Source organism: Dromiciops gliroides, chromosome 1 (assembly GCF_019393635.1).
Source record: "Dromiciops gliroides isolate mDroGli1 chromosome 1, mDroGli1.pri, whole genome shotgun sequence".
Taxonomy (NCBI): Eukaryota; Metazoa; Chordata; class Mammalia; order Microbiotheria; family Microbiotheriidae; genus Dromiciops; species Dromiciops gliroides.
In genome coordinates this window covers 521,694,291-521,717,755 of record NC_057861.1, presented here as the reverse complement: position 1 = coordinate 521,717,755, position 23,465 = coordinate 521,694,291, and the positions used below count along the sequence as shown (strand labels likewise).

The 23,465-nt window shown below is 39.2% G+C and overlaps 1 pseudogene; it reads right to left on the bottom strand.

Annotated features, from left to right (window-relative positions):
• Nucleotides 1-3,381: 3,381 nt before the first annotated feature.
• Nucleotides 3,382-23,465, bottom strand: part of LOC122751142 — a 53,271-nt pseudogene continuing 33,187 nt past the window's right edge.

Genomic DNA, 23,465 nt, shown 5'->3' with positions numbered 1-23,465 from the left:
TTAACCCCATTTACCTCACCAAAAAAACAAACAAAACAAAACATGTGTTTATATCTGTGTGTATACACACATATAGGCAGCTAGGTGGCACAGTAGATGGAGCACTAGTCCTGAAGTTAGAAGGACCTGAGCTCAAATCTGACCTCAGGACACTTACCAAGCTGTGTGACCCTGGGCAAGTCACTTAAGAGCAATTGCCTTAAACATTTGGGGACATTTCAGTCATCCTGATATATATCTTGTCCCTGGACCCAGATGGCTCCGGAGGAGAGAATGAGGTTGGTGACCTTACACAGTCCTCCCTCACTTAAATCCAATTCAGTGCAAGTCATGACATCACCCCAATGTTATGGTCTTCTTCAAGAAGGAAGGACTAAACAAAAACAACAACAACACATATATGATAACTGATGAGTGCTACATGTCCTAACTTCTTAAACTGTGGGTGAGAGACCCCATATGGGATCTTATAACTGAGTGTAGGGGTCGCAGAAAAATTGGCAACCAGTAAAGGTTATGTATACCTATTTTATATACCTATATACCTGGGGTTGCATAAAAATTTTTCCAAGTGAAAAGGGGTCACAAGTAGAAAAAGTTTAAGAATCCCTGATATATATAATTCCAAACAAATTAACTAAAGTCACATTTGTTCTGTTAAGGGCTAAAATTCTAGCTAGTTTGTCTAAATATCTAATGAGTGGTTTGCCAATAAATTATAAGCTTTAGCAAGAGTTAGACTTTTAAGCATTTATTAAGGAGAATAAGAATATTGGTAAAGAGAGAAGAGAAAGGCCCTACATTCATCTATCTATTAAAGGGAGAGCACAGGGCAGCTAGGTGGTGCAGTGGATAAAGCACTGGCCCTGAATTCAGGAGGACCTGATTTCAATCCAGCCTCAGACACTGACACACTCGCTGTGTGACCCTGGGCAAGTCACTTAACCCTCATTGCTCCACAAAAAAAACACAAAAAAACAAAAAAACAAAACAAAGGGAGAGCACATTTCTTGCTCCCTTCTCCACCAGAGTCCTCAGGAAAGAGCCCCAGTCAGAACGCCAGGCTCCTCCCTTCTTCCTCCCACTAGCCAACGTCACTTCCTGACGTCAAAGAAAAGACTCCTGGTCTTGCCCCTCAAAGACCTTCACTTCATGGGGAGCTTTTCTACAGTAAGTCTCCAGCAGGGTGGCGTCATTCCAATTGTTACAGTTCCATTCATTTTAGTACATTCATTTGCTTCATAATCTTAACCTCACCATATGCATTCAACCAGTCTTCACTAGCCTTGAAGTAGTCTTGTCATTGTCTTCCCAGGGGCCCATGGTCATTCCTATCTGCCTACATTTGTTCATAACGTATTACTGCATTTCCCTTATATTGAGTAATTGTGATGTTATCTTTATTCTTGCATTTATCATATCATTAAGTAAATATTTTATGTTTGATAAAAGCGGGAGTGATGATGGCTGTTTTTTGTGTAAATGAGAATCACACCAGTGAGGACTCAAGAGCTACGAATGGAAAGTAGTAAGGAATGTATCCACTGAGGTAACCAAAGTTAACCCTAAGATCCTGAGAGCATTTGAGTTGTAGCCACATGGTTGTGGACCATCTCTGAGAACTTCGGACCTGCTGATTTGAAAGCAGGTCAGAGCAAGATAGCCTAGAGAGGAGGTAGGTGGATGGGTTTCTGTAGGGGCTACCCTAAGCTACCCCATTTTTCATGGATCTAGATCCAGTCCCACCTTCTCCATGAAACCTGCTATGTCCACTCCAGAATGCATCAATATCTTCCTCCTGTGGTAAAATATTCATCACCCATTTTTATACATCTAACTATTAAAAACCATTTCTAGGCCAAGGGGCTTAGATATTGCACCCTTTCCCTTCACAATAAAGTGCCCCTCTGCTCTTGACCCAGGCACTTGTTGATTAGACCAGGTTCAGTCTTAGGGGAGAGCTTGGCTTGGCTTCTAACAAGAGGTTAGGCTGCTTTCTCACATTCTTTGGTTCTTATCCTTACCTGCAGGCAATTCTGCCCAAGGGAATACAATTTTGTAGAAACCTCACAAGATTTCTTGGGCTTTACAACCAAGGACCACTCAGTCCTTAAACCTAAATAAGTCTGGCCCTCACTGACTGGTCAACAATAGGCCCCAGCCCAGACATTGTTTTACCATTGTTTGGCCTCTTGATGGCTCAGGATGAGCCTAAATAGCAATTGCATCTGTTTTGGTCAGAAATCCTGAAGGTCTCCCCCCCCCCCCCAGCTATTTTTTTTTGACTAGGTAAAAAAGGCCTTTTCTCTGCCTCCTCTCTTACCTAGCCTTAATCACTCAATGGAAGTTGCCTCAGACAAACTGAGACCTGAGAAAGGCCTTAGTTTAAAAGGCCAAGGTCTCTCACTGCATCCAGGGTCATCTCCAGTTACCCTGATATATCTATAGATCTGTAGATCTAGATCCTAATATAGATAGATCTAGAGATATAGATGTAGATGTAGATGTGGATATAGATATGGATATGGATATAGATAGATAGATATAGATATATATAGGTATAGACGTAGGTATAGACATAGTTATGGATATAGATAGAGATATGGATAGAGATGGAGATGGAGATGGAGATGATGGAGATGGAGATGGAGATGGAGATGGAGATGGAGATGATGGAGATGGAGATGGAGATGGAGATGGAGATGGAGATGGAGATGGAGATGGAGATGGAGATGGAGATGGAGATGGAGATGGAGATGGAGATCTACATGAAGATGGAGATGGAGATGGAGATGGAGATGGAGATGGAGATGGAGATGAAGATGAAGATGGAGATGGAGAACAGATGGAGATGGAGATGGAGATAGAGATCTTGCTACTGGACCCTGATGGTTCTGAAGGAGAAGAAAGTGAAGCTGGAGGCTTTGCACAGCCTTTTCTCACTTAAATACAATTCATTGCAAGTCATGACATCACCTCACCTGACATCATGGTCCTCTTCCAGGAAGAGGAAAGATAAATAATACACAATAAGGGCTCCTAACATTCCCTCACTTTATTGCCTCCAGGGGAAAATTGCTTAAGGTTTCCATTTTGGTTCATGTCTAGCCTCTCCTCAAAATAGGAAGAAAGACATTCCATTGTACAATATGAACTAAGTATAGAACAGATATTTATTTCCTATTCACAAAAGCAATGCCTAATACAAAACACATTCAAGTTCATTGACAGACTTAAAAGAAGGATTGTTACTTATCATAATCTCTACCACTAAGTTGAGACTTAAACATCATTAGAATGTAAAACAATTTATAGACCTACTGAGCAGACATGTTACATTTTACACTGGTTTTCCAGGATATATAGAATGTTCAAGGAGCACTAGCACCTCTGGTGTGAGGGCTTCCCAAGCCCTTTTCGGGGCAGCTCAGCATCACCTTTCATCCAACTCTCACCTGTGGTTCCGAGAAGCTGTAGCACGTGCAGCAGCCACAGCCTGGTAACACTGTCTTGGCAGACGGGATAAACCAGGTTGAGAGAAACTGACAAGCCTCGAACCCACCAGTGAGTAGTGTAATGGCTACCACAAGCATGTGAAGACTTCTCCTGGTGGAATGGGAGGATGAGAACAATTCATTTCTAATAGCCATGAAGGCAGCTGAAAGCAGGTGGTGTGGAGCACTTAGAGCTTGGTCAGACAGAAAAGATGCCAAGGTCATTCTCTGTGGAAATTTATTTTGATTTGGGGACCCTACCTTTAGGCTGAGATTAGAAAGCCTTAGGCCCTCAGGGTCTCTCCCCCTCCTCCTCAGCTTCAGCTGAGGAGAAAAAGGCCCGTGGGCTATACAAGATGCCAGGTCAGACAGCTGGGGGGAAAAAAAAGCCCCCCAGCTCCCTCTGACCTGAGCGGCACTATCCGAAGAATAGCCTGTGCTGAGGCATGAGGCTCGAGAACACCCCCCACCACCCACCAGCTGCAGCTCTGGCTGGCAGATTAGCTTGGTCTGTGGGGGCGAAGGAAGCCCCGAGATTTGAGTGGAGAGAAAAAAAGGTATATATAGACCTGGGAGTGAGATAGGAGGAAGGAAGGAGACTAAAGGGGTCTGACTAGATAGAGAGACAAGATTGGAGAGGCGTGACTAGAGGGGAGCTCTGACAAGGATGGAGAGAGGACAAGGATGGAGAGACAGGGCTGACAGGTTACAGGCCTTAATACAAATCAGAGAAAGTGTAATGTGCCCTGAGGCCGAGGCCGCTAAGGCCCTTATTGTATTCAATAAGATCACACAGCAGGTGGGAAAGAAACTCAGTGGAAAGAGCCACAGCAAAGCAGTCAGGTTGTACATTTTATTTCCCTGTATTCTTAATTTTAAATAGTATCTCATAAATAAACTCTGCTTTGATTATTTAGTTAAGAGGCTTCTTAATCCTGTGGCTTATCAGTTTGGGAGCAGTGTTGTGGAACTTTATAAACTGCCCATATTAAATTAACGAAGTCAGACAGCCAAACAGTCAAAAGTCCCCAGATTAGTCCATCCACAGATTAGGCCCCCCAAAATTAGGCCTAGTCGATTCAAAATATCTCACATTTGAATGGCAACCACGAAGGGATTTATGGCCCATTATAATTTCTCTAAACCTATAATTTTTCATATACACGCATATTTTTTCATAAATCCAATATTATATATAATTTTTCCAGGTTAGTTATATTGTATTAATAATTAATTTTTTTAACACCCTGCATCCTGAGTGATATCTAGTCATTCTGACTTCTGTCTTGCCACTGTGATTTCAAGGACTCTGGAAGTGAGAATGAGGCTGAACACTTTGTGTAACTCTGCCTCACTTAAATCCAATTCACACGGCAAATCAAGACATCACACCCCCCCTTCAAAATATTGAAGGATGAATAAAAAACAACAATAAACTTGCCATTCTCTAGGAATAAGGTCCTTGAATTTCAAAAGTACCATGTAAATTCACCTTCAAAGAAAGAACTGGTGTTAGACTGAACACAGACTGAAGCATGCTATTTTTTACTTTTCTTTCATTTTTTTCTCTTATTTGAGTTTTCTTGTACAAAATGACTAATATGGAATGTTTTACATAATTGCCACATGTATAACCTATATCTGATTGTTTACACCTCGGGGAGGAGAGGGAGGGAAAGGATAGAATTTGGAGCTCAAAACTTTAGATAAAAATGTTTATTATCCAAAAATAAAATACATATAAATTGCTATGTCATTTCTTCTAGTTTGGGCCCGAGTCTCAGTATTTTCTGGAGAGACAGCTCCTATAATACACATGAAACCTTGTACTACCAAGTCTGCTAACACCTTTGTAAGAACTTGTGACCCAGAGCAGCAGAGAACACATGGAGTCTAATGCAAGGTGAGGGGAGGAAATCAGAGGGGGAAAAAAGGAAGAAAATATAAACTCCAACAAGGGGAATGATTAATGGAAAGAGTGACACCAGAGTTCTAGCTCCTGACACTACCACTACCAGCACTTATACTAGTTGTCCCAAATTTAAACCCAGTCATGGAAATAATGGCCATAGGACAATGCCTGGATCAGCAAAACCCACAGAAGAATGTACTGAAATCATCTTCTAACCAAGAACAGCTTGGAAAGTCAGAAGGAGGGAGCTGCTGTGCTGAGACAGGAGCATAGCCCAACCCCATAGTCAACCTGACACAGATCAGTCCCAGGAAGTCCTCACCAGAGAAGGAGACTCCCAGAGCCTCTGAATCAGCTGAAGCACCAGTGTTGTCTGGAACTAAGCTCACAGGTCTGGTGAGAGGGCTGAGCCCTTGGCAGAGGGGAGACTACAGGGGTCTATGCTGGTGCTGAGGCAGAACTTGGGTTTTTCACCCTGCTGGAAACCAGGAGGTAGGCTTGAGTAGCAGGTAGCCCAGAGTAGGGGAGGGGCACAGGCAGCTGACAACCACTACACACAAAGCTGGTCTGGGGTTATCTACGAACAGGGAATAAGCCAGGCAAGTGAAGAACCCTGATCCTCCTTAAATCATACCACCTGGGACTTCTGAAGCTTGGGATACTGCAGCATGAATACAGTGCCCCACTTTGAGGAGATAAAAGTCAAAATAAAAGAAAGGCAAGATGCGCAGACAGAGAAAGGTGAGGACCACAGAAAGTTCTTCATTGACAAGGAAGATTGAGGTGCACCCTCGGAGGAAGATAGTCAGTGTCAGGGCCCCTATATCTAAAGTTTCCACAGAAAAAGGTCTCAGGCCATAGAGGTGCTCAAAAAGGACCTTTGAAGATAAATTTAGAGAGGTAGAGGAAAAAAATGGAAAGAGAAATGAGGGTGATGCAGGAAAGACATGAGAAAAAAGTCAACAGCTTGAAAAGTCAAACTGGCCAAATGGCAAAGGAGGTACAAAAGCTCTCTGATGAAATAATTGCCTAAGAATTAGGATTGAACAAATGGAAACAAGTGACCTTTATGAGAAACCAAGAATAATAAAGCAAATCAAATGAACTAAAAAATAGAGGGCAATGTGAAATATCTCTCTGGGAAAAAACTGCTGGCCTGGAAAATAGGTCCAGGAGAGATAATTAGAAAATTATTGGGGCAGCTAGGTGGCGCAGTGGATAAAGCACCGGCCCTGGAGTCAGGAGTACCTGAGTTCAAATCCAGCTTCAGACACTTAACACCTAGCTGTGTGACCCTGGGCAAGTCACTAACCCCAATTGCCTCACCAAAAAAAAAAAAAAGAAAAAAAAAGAAATTAATGGTCTACCTGAAAACCATGATCAAAGAAAGAGCTTAGACATCATCTTTCAAGAAATTGTCATGGAAAATTGCCCCGATATTCTAGAAGCAGAAAGTAAAATAGAAATTGAAAGAATCAACCCATCACCTCCAGAAAGAGAATCACCAAAGGAAAACTCTTGAGGAATATGATAGTCAAATTCCAGAGCTCTCAGGTCAAGGAGAAAATATTGCAAGCTGCCAAAAAGAAAGAATTCAAGTATTGTGGAGCCCCCAGAGTCAGGTTAGCATAAGATATAGCAGCTTCTACATTAAAAGGACTGGAGGGAATGGAATATGATATTCCAGAGGTCAAAGGAATTGGGATTACAAACAAGAATCATGTATCCAGCAAAACTGATCATAATCTTTCAGAGGAAAAGATGGGACTTTAATGAAAAAGAGGACATTCAGGTATTTGTGATGAAAAGACCTGAACTGAATGGCAAATTTGACTTTCAATACAAGACCCTAGAGAACCACAAAAAATTGGAGTTGGGGAACATACCTGGGGTTCATGCAGTGGATGACTGTATTGTGTCTGAGGCCAGGTTTTCCCTGGGATCCCCATGGGTCCAGGGTGGACTGTGTCACCTAGCTGCCCCGTGATGACATATTTAGGGTTGAATTGAGGGGTGAGGGGAGTGCACTGGGGGAGGGGGAAGGGCAGAGGTGAAATCCTACATGAAAGAAACAGGAAAAGGGCTTATGGAGTGGGGGAATAGATGTGGGAGGAGCAGGACAGTAAATGAATTTTACACTCATCAGAAAAGGCTCAAAAGACCTTAAACTCATCAGAGTTGCCTCAAGGAGGGATTAACACACACTCAACTGGGTGGAGTAATCTATTTAATCTGGGCAGTAAATGAGCCTAACACTCATCAGAATTGGTTCAGAGACCTCAATCTCAATAGAATTGGCTCAAACGGGGAATAATATACACACTCAATTGGGTAGAGTAATCTCTCTAACCCTGCAAGAAAATAGGAGGGGAAGGGGATCAAGAGAGAGGGGCAAAAGAAAGAAGGGCTGATTGGGTGAGGGGACAGACAGAAGCAAATCCCTTTTGAAGAGGGATAGGATGAAAGAAGATGGATAATAGAATAAATATCATGGGGAAGGGAATAGGATGGAAGGGGAAACAATTAACAATAGTAATCATGAAAAAAGAAAAGGGGGAAAAATTGTACAAAAAATATTTATAGCAACTCTTTGTGGTGGCTATGAATTGAGAATCAGGGGAATGTCCATCAGTTGAGGAATGACTGAAGAAGCTGTGGTATATGATTGTGGTGGAATGATATTGTGCTGTAGGAAATGACAAACAGGATGATCCCAGAAACACCTGGAAAGACTCATGAACTGATGTATAGTGAAGTGAGTAAGAGATGGGAGGACATTGTGCATAGTGACAGCAGTATTGTTTTAATGAGCAATTGTGAATGATTTAACTACTCTCAGAAATGCAATAATCCAAGACAATCCCAAGGGACTAATGAGGAAGCTTACTCTCTACCCCCATAGAAAGAACTGATAAAAAGAACACTTGTGGATTGTACATATATAACCTGGTTGTTGTCTTGTGGAGGGGGGAGGAGAAGGGAGGGAGGGGAGAGAGAAAAATTTGGAACTCTAAATCTTATGAAAATGAATGTTGAAACTACACTTACATGTAACTGAAAAAAATAAAATAAATGTTTGTAGCAACCCCCCACAAAAAAAACAAAAACAAACAAAAACAAAACAAAACAAAAAATTTAAACAGTCACAACCCCATGGAACTGGGAATCAGAAGCTCTGTGTTCAAGTCTCAGTGTGCCACTTACAACAACCGTTGGACAAGTTGCTTCCCTTCCCTGGGGTCTAACTTTACTTATCTCTAAGATATATGGATGGATTAGATGAGCTCCAAGGTCCCCCTCCAGATCTAGGAGTCTTTCTCCGAATGACAATTTGTTTCCCGTACCATAGGATTTAAAGTATAAGGGGCCTCAAATCATCTATTTTCAACCTCCTTTTATTTGAAAGATGGGGAAATTGAGAGAGAGCCCAACTCATGTGATCTGAGGTTGGATTTCTAGTCAGCAGCAGAAGCCAGGATGAGTCCAGGTTTTCTGATTCCAAACCCAGTGCCCCTCACAGTTTACTACTCTCATCTGCCTCCCCCATAAGGAAAGACTCAAGATCTGTCTGCCTTAGCTAACCGTTTTTCTTCTCGCATATTTTTGGCCTACATAATCAAAAGTGTCAATGAGATTGTTTTCTGAATCTCAGACTTTGTTTGAAAGGAGCTCAAAGGCTTTCTGGGGAGGCAGGATAGGATGATGCTCTAGAGCCAGCTTTAACATGGGGTTCAAATCAATGCCTCTGTGTGGCCTTGGGCAAATTATTTAGCCTCTTTTGGCTTGCAGTTTTTAAATCTATAAATAAAAATTTAAAATTTTTAAAAATTTATAGTGTTGGACTAGATTGCCCCTCTTGATCTTTTTTCTACCTCACAATTGATATGTACTAGCTATGTGACCCTGGGCAAGTCAAATAACCCTCACTGCCCCACCAAAAAAAACCCCAAAACAAAACAACAAAAAAGACTATTCTTTCTACCTCTAAGTCTATGACTCTAGTTCAGGGTTGTTGTGAAGATAAATGAGATAATATTTGTTAAAGAGCAATGCAGACCTTAAAGCTTTTCTTTTTTTTTTTTGGTGAGGCAATTCAGGGGTGTAAGTGACTTGCCAGGGTCACACAGCTAGTCAGACCTTAAAGCATTACAGAAATGCTAGATATTGTTATTATTCTTTATAAATCCAACTCATGCCCTCATCAGAAATGAGGTATTCTCCTTGAAAAGTAGTTTATGTACTAAGCTATGTGACCCTGGGCAAGTCACTTAACCCTGATTGTCTCAAGAAAAGAAAAGAAAAAGAGAAGTGGTTATGAAACGCTCCACAAAAGACAATTCAATGACAGGCAGCTCTATAGCCCTAATGTACTTGTTCTTTGGGAAACACTCTAATTATTAGCAATGTTTTGCTTAATATCAAGCCTATGACCCTACAATTCTTCTGTCCATAAGATATGCATTTAAATATCACAGCATCCTTCTAAGTCATCACTTCTCCAGACTAACCAATTTCAGTTCCTTTAGTGACTCTCTTTGATGCAATAAATAAAATAGGCATAGCGATAATCTTTAAAATAGGATCCATAATTGGTTCTTTTTTTCTGAGTCTCTAAAAAGAGTCTTATTTATGGGGTTGTTTTTTTTTTTGTTGTTGTTTTTTTTCATTAGTCACTTCTGGATATTGCTTTTACCCTCCCGCTCTCATAGATTCTCTCTTATAACAAATTAAAACATTTGATCCAAGTCCTACTAAGGGCAGTGGGTGGCTCAGTGGATAGAACTTCTGGGGCTGGATCAAGGAAGACCTGATTTCAAAATCCTGCCCTCAGATATTTACTGCCTGGATGACAATCACAGACTCTTTGCTCTTCAGACTCCTGCTACCATGCTGCTTGGTCTCAGGGACTGGCAAAAGCCTGGGGCTTTTGACTGCCTGTACAGGCTCACAGTGGGTGGTGTAGTATAAACTGTGGGAATGCCAGCCACTGAGTGACTTACTCTGAGCGTTGTGGTGTCTGTTGCAAAAGAATGAAGATCGGGGGGCAGCTAGGTGGCGCAGTGGATAAAGCACCGGCCCTGGATTCAGGAGTACCTGAGTTCAAATTCAGCCTCAGACACTTGACACTTACTAGCTGTGTGACCCTGGGCAAGTCACTTAACCCCCATTGCCCTGCCAAAAAAAAAAAAAAAATGAAGATCACTTCCTAATTTCATGGTGACCCAGACAAGCTTGGTACAAGTCCTATAAGTCTCAGGATGGGAGTGACCACTGTTTCTCAACACAGCCGAAAGCAGGGCTAAAAGATAAGGTACAGAACTGGGGGATCAAGATGCTATTGAGGGCAGCTAGGTGGTGCAGTGGATAGAGCACTGGCCCTGGAGTCAGGAGGACCTGAGTTCAAATCCAGCCTCAGACACTTGACACTTACTAGCTGTGTGACTCTGGGCAAGTCACTTAAAACCCTCATTGCCCTGAAAAAAAAAAAAAGATGCTATTGAAGGGGGCAAGATGGTAGTCAAGTATGACTAGATCAGAGCTGGCACCTCTCAAAGTCTCTGTTGGGGTCAACACCCCGTGTCTCTGAGTAGTCTCATGATCAGTGCTACCCAGATTATTATAGCCCTTTAATACTCTAAATAGAAAAATAGCACATGCTTTTTTACATACCTGACCTTAGTGCTAAGTAATGTCGCCAGCCAGCAATGAATAGAAATAGAAAAATGAAAAAACCCTCAAAGACTTCCAAGAACTTTGTCAAAACTGGGCAGATAAATACAGAAAGGATCACAGATCTACCACTGGAAGGACCTTAGAGGCCATGTAAATGAGGAATCTGAAGCAAGAAGAAATGACTTGCCCAAGGTCTCCCAGCTTGCAAACATAAAAGTAAGATTTGAACCAAATTTCCCTGACTATAGATCAGTGTTCTTTCTGCTGCACCATACAGGTAACAAAATAAATTTAAGAAAGAATAATTTCATTGAGGAAGGAGAAAAGCACTAAAAACTACTAGAGGTCCCAGGAAAGTCTTATTTTTAGAGGTAGTACCTGAGTTGAGCCTTGAAAGAAAGTAAGGATTCTAGGAGAGCTGAGGAAGGGAACAAGCTGCAGGCATAGGGGAATGGCACCTTGACTCATCAGTTTATTACACCTATAAAACCTAAAGGAACTAAATTGAAAGGTTGTTTGGTGTCTTAATAAAAAAGGTGAAGAGATGATGTTGTAACATCTGAGTATAATTGTATTTCATAAAAGCATGGAAAATATACCTTAGTTTTAATTAGACCTTTCTTCTTAGGAAAAGAAAATGAAGCCCTCGGTTTTATTGTGCCATTTATCCCTAATCACATCCCTACAAGGCAAATAAGACACAAGAAATATTTGTCCCATTTTCTGAGGAAACTGAAGTATGAACTGATAAATTATTCATAGTCACCCACACAAGCTAGTCAAGGAGGAGTGAAGTTACTTTGATAAAGATAGGATATTTAAAGGATGATACCATCAGCAAATTAAGGGAGTAGGGAATATATTTATCGTCAGATTTATGGGCAGGGAAAGAATTTAGGACCAAAGAAGATAATAGAGAATAAAACTTAAATGTTAAAATAGATAATTTGGTTATGTAAATTAAAAAGCTTTCACACAAACAAAACTAATGTAACAAAATTACAAGGGAAGTAGAAAACTGGGAAGAAGAAACTTTGAAACAAATATCTCTGATAAAGGCCTCATTTTCTCAAATATATAGAGAAACTGAGTCAAATTTTATAAAAATGCAAGTCATTCCCCAATTGATAAATGGTCAAGGATATGAACAGGCAGTTTTCAGACAAAGAAATCACAAGCTATCTATAATCATTTGAAAAAATGCTTTAGATCATTATTGATCAGAGAAATGCAAATTAAAACAACTCTGAGGTCTACACCTCACACTTATCAAAGTGGCAAATATAACAAAAACAGAAAAATATTGGATGTTGGAGAGGACTATGGGAAAGCTGGGATGCTAATCCACTATTTGATGGGAGTTGTGAAAAGATCCAACCATTCTAGAGAGCAATTTGGAACTATGCCTAAAGGGCTATAGAACTGTGACATATCCTTTGATCCAGCAATACCACTGCTAGGTTTATATCCCAAAGGGACATCACCCCCAAAGAGAAAGACCTATTTGTACAAAAATATCATAACAGCTCTTTTTGTGATGGCTAAGAATTGGAAATCAAAGGATATGCCCTCAGTTTGGGGAATGGCTAAACAAACTGTTGGTATATGATGGTGATGGAATATTATTGAAGTATAAGAAATAACAAACAGGATGATTTTGGAAAGGCCTACTGAAAAGACTTGTTTGAATTGACTGTATGGGTGAAGTGAGCAGCACCAAGAGAACATTGTGCACAGAGACAGCAATATTGTTTTGATGTAGAACTGTGAATAACAACCATTATCAGCAATATAATGATCCTAAGACATCCAAAGGGACTATTGATAAAACATATTATCCATCTCCAAAGAAAGAACTGATATTGATGGAACACAGACTGAAGCATGCTATTTTTAAATTTTCCTTTCACTTTTTTTCTTTTATTTCAAGTTTTCATATACAAAATTACTAATACGGTAATGTTCTATATAATCATACATGTATAACACCATATCTGATTGCTTACCACCCTCAGGAAAAGGGGAGGGTAGGAAGGGATGGAGGGATAAAAATTGGAAACACAAGACTGATAAATTAAAATGTTTATTACTTTTTTAAAAAAAGGAATAAAAGCAAACTGAGTCTTAGAAAGGTTTAAATGACTAGCCCCAGGTCACACAGCAAGTAAGAATCTGAGGCAGGATTCAAATGAAAGTCTTGCCTGAATTAAAGTCCTGTCCACTCTAATAAGTTACCCAAAAGGCATTCCCCAGTACATAATGATCAAAGGCTATGAACAATGTTCTTTTTCATTATTTTAATTTTTTATCCAGAATTTAATAGACATCAAACAAATTGAGCATTTCCATATATAAAGTAGAACACAAAACCATGAATCTCTATCACCTTTTATTTTAAATATATGATAAATGTAGCATATAACTTATAAAACTGCCCTGCTTTTATCTATTTCCCTCTATCCTTCCTTCTGAGTATTTAAAAAAAGTTTTAGTAACCTTTTTTCCTTTTTCTTTTATTTTTGCAACCCTATATGTAGTCCTCTCCCTCCCAACTGCTGCTTTCTTTTTTAAAAAGGTGGGGAGGGGCAGCTAGGTGGTGCAGTGGATAGAGCACCAGTGCTTGATTCAGGAGGATCTGAGTTCAAATCCGGCCTCAGACACTTAACACTTACTAGCTGTGTGACCCTGGGCAAGTCACTTAACCCCCATTGCCTCACTAAAACAAAAAACAAAAACAAAACAAAATAAAAAGGTGGGGAAAAACAATAAAACTTATAACTAATACATATAGTCAAGAAAAAAAGTCCCCCATTGGCTATGTCATAAAAAATTGCTGGTCATCTATTTTATTCTCAGTTCTTTGTTATCACCAAAAGTAGTGTTTTTAAATTTTTATTACATATATATTTATTACATATTCATTATATATAATGTCTTTGCCTCTTTCTTTGAGCTCCTTGGGATATGTGCAAAGTAATGGTACTAGTAAAAGGGTATGTACAGTTTATTGAATTTTCTAGTAGAAATCTGAATTGTTTTTCAGAATGATTGGACCAATTCACAGTTCTATAATGGTATATTCATGTACTTTTTTCCCCACACTTCCTCCAACATTTACCATTTTTTTCATTAATCACATTTACCAGGCTCAATGAGAATGAGATGACAAAATGAGAATTGAGAAAGGGCCATTAGAGTTAGTATTTAAAAGATCCTTGATAATTTTGGAGAAAGCAGTTTCAGTTGAATTGTGAGGTTAGAAGCTAGACTGCAGAGAATTAAGAAGAGAGGAAATGAGATGAGGGCAGCAAGTTGGCACATTCTCAAGTAAGAGATATATGAGATGATAGGTAGCAGGAGTGGTAAGTGAATGGTTTTTGTACATTTAAAAAAAACACTAAAAGGAAATTAAACTCTAAATAATTGTAATGATCAATGGTATCAGAGAATAGATGATGAAACACCTCCCTCCTTTTGATAGAGGGTAGAAGATTATTAGTGCATAATGTTTCATATATTGTCCAACATGGCTGGCTATGCTAATTAGTAATAATACTAGCTATCATTATTTTATTCTAGCAGTCTACTTGACAGGCACAAATATTTTTCAACCTCACTTAACCCTGGTGCCTGTTATGATAATAATTTACATCTATAGATTTCCTCTTTTACAATTGAGGAAACTGAGGCAAACAGAAGTTAAATGAGTTCCCCAGGGTCACATAGCTAGTAAGTATCTGAGGTCACATTTGAACTCAGGTCTTCCTGACTCCAGGCTAAGCATTACTATTTCACTGAACCTCACAGCTGTCCCCTAGTTCATTGGGACTAAAAAATAATGTTTTTTTCTTTGTTACAGGGAGAGAAATCCTACAGGAGTGAAAGGGCTAAGGGAAAGGAATATCCAGAAATAACTGATAGAAAATAAAAAGGCATAAATTAAAAAATTTAGAGACTCAGAAAAGAAACAATATATGCCCTATTTTAAAAGATTGTTAGATCTGTTATTTCCACACTATGTCAGAGTCAGTTCTGATGTATTTGTAACTTTATATTTAGCTCAGATTTTTTCCTGGTATCCCTTATATTTGATCATCTCTATTCATCTCTCTTTTTTCTAGCAAAATTGTGTGTTATTAATATAACAGGGGCCTGGCTGATCCTCACAATATGACACCTATTCCCAGATAGAGTGGTCCATCTTCAGAGCATGTGCATCACGCTCTGTGTCTGACCACATGGAGAGGTCAGGGAGCCAGCTTCTGCAAAGATCTGTTGATTTTGGAATGGAAGGGCCTTGCTGTTCCTTCAGAAGACAGGTTGGAATTCTCATTGTTTCTGGTCTTCTTACCACATAAAGAAGAGCTGTTTTATTGAATGTTGTATTCTAACAGGAGATGCCATTTCTTTTCCTTGCCTGGTATGTTCTAAGGAGAGGGATATGTTGGCCTCTGGTCCTCCCCACCAAAGTTATGACTGAGACTTTAACACCTCTTTGTGATGCTTTGTTCCTGCTTTGAGGCAGAGCATTGGAGAGAGATAAGACCTTGTAGACTTTGAAAGTTTGAAATAATTTTGAAAGTTTGAAACTGTGGTCCATATTGGGATTTGCTGACAACTGAGATGAGAGAAGAAGCAGCCAAGGTCTTGGAGAGTGATCACTCTGACCCAGCCCAGAGGTATAAGTGTCACATTCAGAAGTGACCATGGTAGGAGAATGCTTTGTGGAAAGCTTTAAGTCTGAGCCTACTCTTCACAGGGCTGATGTGGGAGATGGGAAAATGTGACCCACTGATTTAGTGGAGAAAAACCTTGGCAACTTCTAGTCATGTTGATCCTTACAGGAAATATCCCTTTTGTGAAAGCTAGTTGATGCTAATTGATTAATGATAATCATTAGAGAGGATCAATGATACAAGGGAGATAATTAACTATTACTTGGTGATTGATATGGGAAGAATATACCAAAATGAGAGGTTGAGTCTATAACAATGGAAAAGATACCCCCAATACCTTAGAGGTACCTTTAGAACTGTGTGAATAGGAGTTAGGATGGGGATCTTTAGAGTTTATAGAGTTTATATATTAATAAGGTTCAGCCTGCCAGGTATGCTATTATTATTGTCCAAAAAATATTCCCTAGATTAAGAGTGTTGGCCTTTATAAATCTGGGAAACTATAGTCTCAACCCCATATGAGAAGATGCTCTGTATATTTGTATTTATTGTTCAGTTGTTTTCAGTCATGCTGACTTTTCATGACCCCATTTGGAGTTATTTGACAAAGATAACTGGAGTCAAAAGTGATTTGCCAATTATCAGCTCATTTTACAGTGAAGAACCTGAGACAAACAGGGTTAAGTGTTAAATTAAGCCCATTAACTAATAAATGTCTGGAGGCCAGGTTTGAACTCAGGAAGTTGAGTCTTCTTGACTCCAGGCTTGTCACTGTATCCTCTGCACCACCTAGCTACCCAAGGATTCTTTTAGCTTTCTTTAACCATCCAATAAAACCTTCCTTCCTTAATTTTGTGAGCTACTTGGTTGAAGGTGGAGATGGTGTCACCATATAAGGTGATGTCAGGTTTGGTTTCTATAGATTTTCTAGATCAGGGATAATATATGATAGAAGCAAAAAATACTCCCCAATTAACACCAATCTTTCACATTGTGAGAAACTCTGATGAAGGTTACAATAATGTAGAGAATGTAGAAATACTAATACAAATATTTAAAAGCTAAATTAATACAAGGTAAAATGGTAGAGTGTTTAAAATAGAAAAACCACTCTGCCATTTTACTTTGTATTGTTTGTCTTTCATTCTCAAAGAGAACCATGACATCAAGGTGATGTCATGACTTTTGCTGATTTGGATTTAATTGAGGAAGGGCTGTGCAAGGTCACCAACCTTACTCTCTCTACCAGAGCCATCTAGGTCCAATGGCAAGATATATATCAGGAAGCCTGGAGATGGCCCTGGATGTTTTAAGACTTACCCACACAGAGGAGGCACAGAATTAAGATCTTGAGCCCCAGTGAGTAAGGGTAAGAGTAAGTGGGAGTAGGTGGTACAGTGGATAGAGGGTGACTCTGGAGTCAGGAAGACCTGAGTTCAAATCTAGCCTCAGACACTAGCTGCGTGACCCAGTTTGCCTCAGTTTCCTCATATGTAAGATGAGTTGGAGAAGGAAATAGCAAACCACTCCAGTACCTTTGCATTAAAATCCCAAATGGGGTTGTGAAGACATAACTGAAACAACTGAGTAAGTGTGTAGCACATCAAACAAAAACAACAGATAAACAGGATATCCTGATTAACAGTAGTTTTATATAAAAACCTTATATAGATACTGTTCCCTGACTGGTTGGATTTTACAAGGGAATTGAAACTTAAGGTCATATTGTGGGAAATTTGATCTGAAAAAAATCAGACAAAAGCACAACAAAAGATGAGAGAACAGCAGAAATGTAGTAAATAGGGGAAAGAGGAGATGTTTTAGGACCTCCTAGAGGGAAATGTCTACACCCAAAGAGGTTGTATATGTTAATTAAATTAACTTATATTTTTATTATACTTTAAGGTTTGTACAGTTTCGTTGACATTATCTCATTTGAGCCTTACAATAACCCTGTGAGGTTAGTATTACCATTATTACTGTTGCCACTTTAGAGATGTGAGAATTATCTAACAGTATATGACAAAGATGTATTAGGCTTGGATCACCACTCTCTTAGTAGGCCATACATTGAGTAGAAAATAAAGTTTTATTAAATGTTTGCAGAATAAAGCATATGTTACTCTGTGCCCTCAAGACACAAGTACCTGAAGGTGCCAGTGAACCAGAGATAACAAAGGAGGTAAATTCAACTTCATAGGTATCCCTAAGGCATTGTGGGGTGGAATTCATAAATGGAATTTGGCTATGGAAGGATACGCCTTAATTTAAAAAAAACAGAATGAATAAAGGGGGTGAGATAAAGTCAAATTTTATACATAAAAGAATAGGTATAGAAAATGTCTATGTATAGAAAATATGGGGGCAGCGAGGTGGCACAGTAGATAGAGCACTGGCCCTGGATTCAGGAGGACCTGAGTTCAAATGCGGTCTCAGATACTTAACACTTACTAGCTGTGTGACCCTGGACAAGTCACTTAACCCCACTTGCCTCACCAAAAAAAAAAAAAAATATATATATATATATATATACACATATATATATGTATGTATGTATGTATGTGTGTATGTATGTATGTGTGTGTGTATGTATAAAGGAAAAGGGAATCCAGGAAACAGAGGCAAGAAGAATGATAGAAAGAATTTGAGTAAGGAACAAGGAAGGGGAAGACAGAAGCAATAGTGTCACCTACATATATCATGAGATGTTACTAGGAAGGGGTATCCAAGACTTTGCAGGAGGACATTAACATGGGAAGAGGGGAAGGTGTACTTCCTGTCCAGTTAGTTGGGTCTCTGAGTTTCTCCAGTGGCTATACCATGACCTTTTCCCTCCCCGAATGCCAAGCAGACACCACCCCTCATCTTACAGTGGGGTGCTGCTGCTCACCACCCTCTCCCCAGGTTATTTCTTTACCAAATGAAACGGGAAGAAAACAAATGAAAAACCTGATATTGATGAAGGAAGACTTCAGTTTTCCAGACATCTCCTAGAGGTCTCTCTTTACCAACAGCAAGGCAGTTAATACTTACTTGACATTGTCTTCATGATGATTTCATTCTTCAAAAGGTGAAGGAAGCAGTGCATAGAGCTTCCAATCTGGATCCGATCGATACTGAACAAATAGGAGAAGCTGCATGTTGAAGTAGAAATGATAACAACTTTATTGGAAAATAAACCCTCCTCAGAATCTATGGGAGGGGAGGAAAAGAATTCTAGGCATACTCTGAAATTTACCTAGATTTTGAGAGAATGCATTTCAAAGGATCCATTAAAATGAGAGGCATAACCGATGGCTTAAATTTAAAAGGAAATTTAAAAGGAAAAATTGACCCTAGAAGAATGAGAGGCTTTCAAGAATGGAATTCTGAAGATACAAACTTTTCAGAGAAGGAATGAAAGAGGAAGAAAAACTATCTAAAGAGACCAATATGACTCCACTGGGAACTTATTGCCAATTGAATATTTTTAAAAGTTGCATGTAGGGGCAGCTGGGTGGCACAGTGGATAAAGCACCAGGTCTGGATTCAGGAGGACCTGAGTTCAAATCCAACCTCAGACACTTGACGCTTACTAGCTGTGTGACCCTGGGCAAGTCACTTAACCCTTATTGCCCGGCAAAAAAACCAAACAAACCCTAAAAGTCACCATGTAGTAGTTGGAAACAAGGGCGGGTTATAGGATGGATATAAAAGAACAGCAGGATGCTATAAGGAATATTGTCAGGAGCATTATTAAAGTTCAGGATGAGGAATGGCTGGAGGTAATTAATTATATGATTAAAAAAGAGGGGGCTATTTTAATCAAGTTAGGGGCTAGAGGGACATTAAAGAAGGATTAAAACAGTTTTTAAAAAAACGATTAGAAAGATGTTCTTTGAGGTTCCTTCCTCTCTGAGATTCTATGTTTGAGACGACTTGCAAAGCGGGTAACTGTGGGACCTGGGGACCGGACCCAGATTCTTCTTATTGATACTTTTGTATTTATATTTATATCGCTTTCATCTCCAAATGTATTCTTCTCTCCTCCCTTAATAGAGAGCAATCCTTCGAAAGAGGGGGTGTTGAGGTAAGAAGCAGTTCAGCAAAATGAACCAATACATCAAGTTTGATAACATATGCAACATTCCCACACCTATAGGCCTCCAACTTTGCAAAGAAGAGGAGGGAATTGCATTTTTCTTATCTCTTCTCTAGGGCCAGCTTGGTTATTATAATCACATCAAAGTATAGTTTCAGTTTCTTGTGCTATTGTTCTTTTAATTGTACAGCATTGTAGCCGTGTATAGAATTTTCCTGTGTTCTTTTCCTTTCACTTTCTATCAGTTCATGCAAGTCTGGCCATACTTCACTAAATTTTCCATAACACATCACTATCTTATATCTAAGTAACATTGTATTATGTTTATATACAACAATTTGGTTTAGTCATTACCTAATGGATAAGCATCAACTTTATTTTCTAGTTCTTTGCTACTGCCAAAAGGGCTGCCATGGAGTATTGGGCACATATGGAATCCATTTATTCTGATCTTAAACCAAGACTTTGTCCACAAATCATAGAACCTTGGAGATGAAAAAGGATATGTTGGTAGGAATTCTTTCTTAATTAGAGCTTATCTTCTCAGGTCCTTCTCAACTCTGAGATTACAGGATTTTTGAGATAAAAGGAAGAATGATAACAGACGGAAAATTCTGCCTTAGGTTGCTTCTGATGGGTTGTGGGGACTTTTTGGGGAGGGGGGTTACAAAGGAGAATGGTTTTTAGAGTGGGAAATACAGACCCAAATCAATTAACAGAGACTTGAAGCACTTCAAATAAATGAAGTTGTGATAAAAAAAAAGTATCTAGTTAATATAAACAAGTTTAAGTCATTAGTCATAGACTAGATGTCAAGACATTTGAAGAACTGGCAGATGGTTTGCAAAAATCTAGGTATGATAAACAATTAAAATGCCTTCAAAAGTTAAGAATACTTGTCGTTCACTGTTGATCATAGTACAATATTGCTGTTACTGTGCAGTGTTCTCCTGGTTCTGTTCACTACACTTTGCCTCAGTTCCTGTAAGTCTTTCCAGGTTTTTCTGAAAGCATCCTGCACCTTATTTCTTACAGCATAATTGTATTTCAGCACAATCTTCCACCACAACTTATTTGGCTATTCTCACATTATTAGACATTCCTTTAATGTCCAATTCTTTTCCACCACAAAAAGCTGCTATAAATATTTTTGTACCTCTCTCTCTCTCTCTCTCTCTCTCTCTCTCTCTCTCTCTCTCTCTCTCTCTCTCTCTCTCTCTCTATATATATATATATATATATATATATATATATATATATATATATTAGTGAGGCATTTGGGGGTTAAGTGACTTGCCCAGGGTCACACAGCTAGCAAGTGTCAAGTGTCTGAGGCTGGATTTGAACTCAGGTAATCCTGAATCCAGGGCCAATGCTCTATCCACTGAGCCACCTAGCTGCCCCTATATTCTTTTTTAAAAAATTTCTTTGGGATACAGACTCAGTAGTGGTATTATTGTTCTAAAGGTATACACAGTTTTATAGGCCCTTTGGGCATATTTCCAAATTGCTCTCCAGATGTTAGGATCAATTCACATATCTACTGGATAATTGATTTAGTTTTCTCACATCTCCTTCAACATTTGTCATTTCCCTTTTGTATATCTTAGGCAATGTGAATGGGTGTGAGGTGATACCTCAGAGTTTTTTTGTTTGTTTGTTTGTTGTTTGTTGTTTTTTTCGTGAGGCAATTGGGGTTAAGTGACTTGCCCAGGGTCACACAGCTAGTAAGGTGTTTAAGTGTCTGAGGACGGATTTGAACTCAGGTACTCCTGACTCCAGGGCCAGTGCTCTATTCACTGCGCTATCTAGCTGCCCTTCCTCAGAGTTTTAATTTGCATTTCTCTAGTTTAATGATGATTTAGAGCATATTTTTGCATGATCATTAGATAGCTTTGATTTCTTGATCTGAAAAATTTCCCTTTGCCCCTTATCAATTGGAAAGGACTCATTTATATATTTGATAAATGAGACCATTATTAGAGACACTTACTATAAACATTTTTTACAGCTATGATTACTAACCAAGTACTTCTGTCCATCTTATTTTCCTGCCTGCATATCCTTCTCTCTTTTTTCACTCTTTTTACCCTGCCTATCCTCAAAAGTATTTTGTTTCTGACTCCCACATCTCCCAAACATCCCTCCATTCCATCAACACTCTTTCTGTTTCTTATCCCCTTACCCTCCTATTACTCCTGTAGGGTAAGAAAGATTTCTACACTCAACTAAGTGTGTATGATGCTCCCCTCTCTGAGCCAATTCTGATTAGATTAAGATCAAGTGTTGTCCACTCCCCCCCCCAAGCTTCTCCTCCACTGGTATAAGTTATTTTGTTGCCTCTTTTACTTGAGATATTTACCCTATTCAACCTCTCCCTTATCCCTTATCCCAGAACATCACTTTCACCCTTTGATTTTATTATCTTAGATAGCATCACATCATAGGTCACTAATACCTACCATGTCTTTTGTCCGGTATCCTCCTTCTAACTGCTTTCTTAATTATATTAATCATTAGGAGTTACAGTATCATCTTCCATGTAGGAAGATAAATATTTAACCTTATATAAAACCTTATGATTTCTCTTTCCGTTATGTTTTTATGCTTCTCTGGAGTCTTATATGTGAAAGTCAAATTTTTTGTTTGAGCTCTGGTATTTTCATCAGGGAATGCTAGAGTCCTCTATTTCATTAAATTATCCATTTTCCCCTGAAGATTATACTCAGTTTTGCTGGGTAAATATTCTTGGTTGTATTCTAGCTTCTTCCCCTCATTCCCTAATCCCCTCCCAGGGCCACATGTGAACATCTGCTATTGGTTGCCCATTTAATATCCCTTTAAAGGCAACAATGCGGGGAGGGGGAGGCAGCTAGGTGGTACAGTGGATAAAGCACCAGCCCTGGATTCAGGAGGATCTGAGTTCAAATCTGACCTCAGACACTTGACACTTACTAGCTGTGTGACCCTGAGCAAGTCACTTAATGCCCTTTGCCCTGCAAAAAAAAAAAGTAACAATGGGGGCAGGGAGCAGTATTCCTATAGGAACACCCCCCCACCCAGGAAAATTGCTATAATTCTGGAGTCAAGGTAGCTTGCAATGCCAACTGGAGATGACAAAGGCATATGTTATTAAACTAATTGACAGCTGGGCTAAAACTGCTAGGGATTCAGCTGATAAATTATTTTAGCCTGAAGTTGAGGCTTTTGATTTTGCACATTAAAAAACTACCCATTGAACAATCTCAATCAAAACAAATAAAGCATGGGGTGAGCAGATGAGACATGCCCATTGCTTCTTAAAGTGATCACTTTCTGACTATCCTATTCTGACTCTACCCTTGTCTTTGTTCCCTTCCCCCATTCTTCTCCCACTCTGATCAAATAGAAATTTTACACCTTGAGAATTAGGGAGTAAGGCATTAGTAAGGGGCTCTGTCTATCTGTGCTTCCTGTTATTCGTATGCTGGCATGTGTTTTTAAGTATCTGATCAACCAATAGAAAAGACAGTAGAAAGTAAAACTTTCAAAAGACTCAGAGAAGACCAATATCTTTTATATAGATATATATATATATATATTTCCAATATTGGCAGCATTGAAATTGCAGAGGTAAAATAGAGATACAA